Below are 6169 nucleotides of genomic sequence, written 5' to 3'. Positions count from 1 at the left end.
AGTTTTTAGTTCAACAAGTGTCACATGCAGATGCAATTGTTTTAAAAGTTAAAAAAATAACCCATGTGTCATAGAAATCACTCCACTGTGATATTGAATCCTTGATTTTTAGCTTGCACATAACAAGGTTTTGCAATCTATCACATAAATGCAAAATCAAAGCAAGGAACAAAGAAACATAAATAAAATAGAAAATAACTGCTAAGTATATTGGCTACCTCGTGAATAAGCAAGCCTGAATAAGAAGAGAAACATTCATATAACAGCAAGCAAAAAATATCCATTTTAGAGGAGAATAGGGTCACATGGACCTTCTTTTGGAGCCTGCATCCTGATCATAATATGCCAGCTATTCACAATCAAATAGGGAACAACAATTAGTACCTACAACCGAGAACGACAGAAGATTTCATAGAAAAAAAAAATAAGTGCTAAAGAAAGTAACAACTCCTCTGACCTGTCGATTTTCATTTCCTTAGCATCCATTACTTGACGCAAAAATGACTTTACCGCATTTTCATCTGTCCCAGGATTTTTCTTCCCCTATAGCACCAATTAATATGGCTACTGATTAAACTGAAGTTTATAACACGGTAAATGAAAATAGTTTCTGTACTAAGTAGCTTAAATAAAGTATGATTTTTTTTCTTCAGTAAATGTGAATATCAACACTTTTTCAGGGGTTTTAACATTAAAAGATTCAGCTCAACATCAAACATATCATCAAGAAGTGGGTTATGAGTCAAAACAAGATGAAAGGATATGCCACAACGATATATACATATATATATATGTATATATATCTGAATCGGTAAAGAAAGCTTTAACAGGTATAATGAACAAGTAGAAGTGATTTGAAATGTTCATGTTCTTCCTACCCAGCCAAATGCAAATGGAAGATTGTTTCATGTTCCTAAGGGCACTGTTGCAATTGCTGGTGGATGAGATAACTTGAGATCAGAAACAACTCCAAGAAGCCACCCTGCGGTTCCATCACCACCTGCAACCTGAAGAGAGCAAAATACATGTCAACTCTCCAATTACAAATTTAAAAAGAGTCATCATATTCTATATAATATTATATCATCATTAAGGGTAAGACTAAAATTTTTAACAAAAACTCACAATTAATCTTTATGCAAAATGATGAAGACCAGTACCTGTGACATGAAATGCATCTGCACAACATCTACTAGTTGCTCCTTCGATGGGTTGAGAATGGCATCAGCCTTATATAAATCCATTTTATTAGTACAACATGAAGGAAATCTGTTAATGCCGAAAGAGAAGAGTTTATTCAACCAGGCACATAGTAAGAAAATCACTCACAAGATTAAAATGTCGCAAATATCTCCACAAAGCAGCCTATATATATGAAAGTCAGGATTTTAGAAATAATTACAACACAAGCATATATATATATTGATAATATTCAAAATGGTTTCTTGATATTAAATTGAAATCTGAAAAAAAAAACAAATTATACCTCACAGAGACAAACGGAAAAGCCAGCGGGAGAGATAAACAGAGAGGGGGGGACGAGAGACTCAATGACTACAGCACGGGCGTGGTCGTGGTGTGCTTTAGTTGCGTGAGTACCGGCGTGAGGGAGGCTTCAGCAGGGGGTGTGGTTGTGGTGTGGTTCAACGGCGCGAGGGTTAGAAAGCCGAGAGAATGTGAGAGAGCGAATGAGAGAAAGAGCAAGGGAGAGCGAATGAGAGAGACTGAATGCACTGAGAGATTAGGGATTATGGATTTGAGAGAGAGAGAGAGGCACGCTGGTAGAGATTAGGGATTTGAGAGAGAGGATTTACCAGAGAGAGAGAGAGAGGCACGCTGGTAGAGATGCACTGAGAGATTAGGGATAAGTTTTTTTTTTTCATTTGCTGTTCTCTTTTGTCAATTTCAGGCGGCAAAAAGTGTTTCATTTGTCGCCTAAATTTTTTTTTCCCGTGTCTTTTTTTCTCCGTGTCTCCTATCAATAGCACTTCTAAAATTATGTCATATTTTAATGTAATATTTGAGAAAAAATGTTGTAGTGAATGCTAGACCGACCCTAGGGTCGAAGAACTTATAAGCGCTTGCCTAGTCTACGACCAGATGACTATAGCCAAGGTATATGACCCCGGTGACCGTTTGTCACATGGCTAAGGGACGTTGTCCATAGTTTCGACTCTAGAGTCGTGAGGAAGGTTATGTTGGTGACTAATCACCTTGCACCTGTCCTAATCAAACTTAAGAAAGAATCACTTATCGGTTAAGCCCTGGTGACCCTATCGTCACATGGCTAGAAGGAGCGATGCTCATTATTGTGACTTTCGGCTATTGTCACCTATTTGCTTGGACTGATAGTCCCGAATGGTTATTATGATCGTTGTTGATATTATATCATGCTCTATTGTGCTTTCTTGCTGGGCTTTGGCTCACGGGTGCTACGTGGTGCAGGTAAAGGCAAGAGGAAGCTGGACCATCCTTGAGTTGGAGAGCTTAGGTGATGACGTGTACATATGCAGCTGCTCGTTTGCCACGGCCGAGGTTTAAAGTGGAACTAGGGTTGAACCATGTTTTGCCGCTTAGAACGGCCTGTTGTAAATGTTTTCTGTAATAGACTTTGAAACTTTATTTTCGGGATCCCAATGTATAAATTAAACGTTCTAGTGAAACGTTACATCTTAACCAAAGTTTTTAATCCCTAAACTGCTAATCATACTTAGTTCACGATTTTGGCCAAATGACTCGATTAGCGAGTTTAGCACTGTTTACAAGGCACACCATAACGGTCCCTGGAGTTTAGCACTGTTTACAAGGCACACCATAGCCATTTGCTTCCTATAGTGTGTTGGCCTGAAGAAAGAGAGACAATCTGCCATGTTTTATTACTGTCAAGAGCTTGAAGTTCTTCTTTCATTGCTTGTTGCCACTCTAGAATGGTTGGAGCTTGCTTGTAACTAGATGGTTCTACCATAATGTTGGAGGAAAGGATGGCAGCCCGAAATTGATCACTTAACCTATCATAAGATTGAAAATCAGATAAAGGGTGAGCAGTAGTAGGTTCAGATATTTCTAAGTTACAAACATAGTCTCTAAGATAAGAGGGGCGTGTAACAGATCTGCCACTTTTTGAGGCAGTGGTAGGTTGAGGCATAGAGTGAGACGGTTGTGACTCAGGAGAAGGATGAGATCCTGCAAGAAACATCTTAGACAACAATAACTGATCATTTGCAACATTAGACTTGTCATGCTTTAAAGGAAATATGTTTTCATAGAAAATAACATCTCTGGAATGAAATATTTGTTGACTTTCAATATCAAGTAAAGTATAGGCTTTCATTCCACGCGGATAGCCAATAAATATATAAGCTTTTGATCTTGGAGAAAATTTATGACAAGACCTATCTAATGTTGATGCATATGCAAGACAGCCAAAGCATCTAAGATGATCATAAGATGGCAATTTATTGTAAAGTAACTCAAAAGCATTTTTATTTTTTAGTAAAAGAGATGGAGTTCTATTAATGAGGCAAACAACTGTATTAATGAGGTAAGAACAATATGGAATAGAAAGATGAGATTGAAACAATAAGGACCGAGCCACATTTAAAATATGTTGGTGTTTTCTTTTAACCACATAATTTTTTTGTGGTCTATCAACACAAGAATGGAACTATTCAATACCTCTAGTGACATAAAAAGAGGTAAGATTCAGTTCTTTAGCTTTGTCACATCGAACAACTTTAATAGTAGAAGAGAATTGAGTTGTAATTAAAGAAAAAAATTGTGGAATAATAACTTGAACATCAGATTTTGCTTTAAGCATATATACCCATGTGAACCGAGTGTGATCATCAACAATGGTAAGAAAATATTTGTACCATTCTATACTTATAACATGAAACGGTCCCCAAATATCAAGATGCACCAAATCAAAAAGGGACAGAAGCCATGTTATTATGAGATATAAAAGGAAGACATTTTTGTTTAGCTAAGTGACAAATAGAACACATGTTATCATAAGCTTTGTCTGAAACAGTAAGAGTTTTATTAATAGATTTTGAGATAGACAAAGATGGATGGCCAAGGCGACAATGCCATTGGTCCATTTCAGAACATGAATGAATAGAAAAATCAGATTGTACAGATTGTACCCAACATTTATCTTGTTCAAAGAAGAATAGCTTGCCAATTTTCTTAGCAATCCCAATCTTGGAAGTCCGAGTTGGTGCCTGAATAAAGCATTTAGAAGAAGTAAAAGTTAGAGAGTTAGGATTATTTTGTAAAAAAGCATTAACTGAAAACAGGTTGTATTTAAATTCAGGTATGAATAACACATCAGTCAAAGTGATATCATGATTAAGTCTAACCGAGCCAGAATGAGTAATTTGAATGGTATGCCCATTCGACAGAGAAACTAAGTTAGCAATAGGAAATTTATCAACCTTAGAAAAATACTGAAGTGAGTGACACACATGGTGAGTTGCCCCAGTGTCCACAATCCATAAAATAGAGGGGAAGTCAACAGGATTACCAGAAATTTGAGAGCAATCGGCTGAGTATCACCACTGGAGGACGTGTTGAGAAGTTGCTGACTTAGAAGCGAGATGAGTTGTTGACTGAGCTCGTTTTGAGAAAACAGAGGGGCAGCATCAAGGGAAGCTGAAGCTTGATGAACCGGAGGTTTGGATACTTTCTCTTGACGTCGTTTGTCACCATACCCAGGAGGAAAACCATGAAGGAAAAAGAATTTTTCCACAAGATGGTCGGGCTTGAGATAGAGAGAGCATGAGAGTCTCAACTTCTTTGATCTGGATAGAGGAGGCTTGATGGAATGATTAAGGACAACAACAACAACAATAAGAGAGGTCGGATTACCAAGGCAGCGTTGACGCTCTTCTTGAACTATCATAGAGAACACCTTGGACAAAGGCGGAAGCGGATCATAGAGCAGAATCTGAGCCCTTATAGGATTATAAGAGTCATTGAGGCCAGCGAGGAATAGAAGGATCTGATTTCTAGTGTAATACCCAAGGAGTCTCTCAACAACACCACACGTACAACCACAAGAACAAGGAACAATGGGCTGAAACTCTTTGAGCTCATCCCACAGAGCCTTCGGCCGAGTGAAGTAGGTGTTGACATCCGAGTCTCCCTATTTTATGCTGTGCACCGAGGTTTGAAGTTGAAAAATTCTAGGTCCATTTCCTTGATTGAACCGCTCATGAAGATCATGCCACATATCTCTTGCTGAATCTTGAAACATAATAATGGCAGCAATTTCTTGAGAGACAGATTGTAATAACCAAGCCGTGACCATGTCGTTGTATTGCACCCAAGAATCAAAGTTCGGATCAGAAGGCGGGGGTCGGGATAGGGAGCCATCAATGAATGGGGTTTTGTTCTTGGCAGCAATGGAGATGGAGGTAGCTCTTTTTCAAGATTGAAAGTTGTCTTGACTTGTTAAGAGTTTTGGAACAATTAGAAAATTAGGGTTGTCTCCGGTTCCCAAATGGTACGTATGATCAAGTTGGGAAGGTTGACACTGATTTGAATCAGAAATAATATTGTGTTTGATTCTAAAGATCCATCTATTGCTCACAATTATCATATCTGAAGTGGATGGTACAAGTGTCCATGTCTTATTATTCTGTAAAGCCTGAAATTATTGCTGCATAAATTCTTTCCAACATGGGTTAGTAAGACCATTTTTAACAGATATTGGTTCTAAACCATTTAATGCAGTAGTGAGAAATGCTTTTGGTTTGAAAATGCCTACTTTTGCCAGGTTACCATAGCATGTGTGTTGTGTGGTTTGGGTAGTATAGACAAACTGATGTGAAGATCTGAAAGAGGAATGAACAAGTTGTTGTTGAACAGGTTGAACATCGAAGGATGGGAATGTGTTTGGTTCTGGTATGACAGGTGAGCTAGGAATAAGAGAAGTGTTGTTGTTGAGTCGGATTGATGTATGAGAGGTGGTATTCAAACTGACTTGGGAAGTGGACTTATTTGACAAATGGGTGTTGGTGGGAACTTGAAAGGTATTGACATCTATAAAGCTAGTGTTATTGAGAAAAGTGGTTGTATTGAAAGTCACACTCCTAGCTAGATAGATATGACCACTGGGATGTAAACATCTATATCCTTTGTGATATAGACTGTACCCGATGAATAC

At 38.1% G+C, this 6169-nt stretch overlaps 1 long non-coding RNA gene across 1 annotated transcript; it reads right to left on the bottom strand.

Annotated features, from left to right (window-relative positions):
- Nucleotides 1–335: 335 nt before the first annotated feature.
- LOC133793481 (uncharacterized) lies at nucleotides 336–1048 on the bottom strand. Its single transcript, XR_009874847.1, has 3 exons — nucleotides 879–1048; nucleotides 458–543; nucleotides 336–349 (listed from the first exon to the last, which is right to left on the bottom strand). It is a non-coding gene; the product is annotated as an uncharacterized LOC133793481 (long non-coding RNA).
- Between the last annotated feature and the right edge of the window lie 5121 nt (nucleotides 1049–6169).

The sequence above is a fragment of the Humulus lupulus genome, chromosome 8 (assembly GCF_963169125.1).
Source record: "Humulus lupulus chromosome 8, drHumLupu1.1, whole genome shotgun sequence".
Lineage (NCBI taxonomy): Eukaryota > Viridiplantae > Streptophyta > Magnoliopsida > Rosales > Cannabaceae > Humulus > Humulus lupulus.
This window is presented reverse-complemented; position numbering and strand designations above follow the sequence as displayed.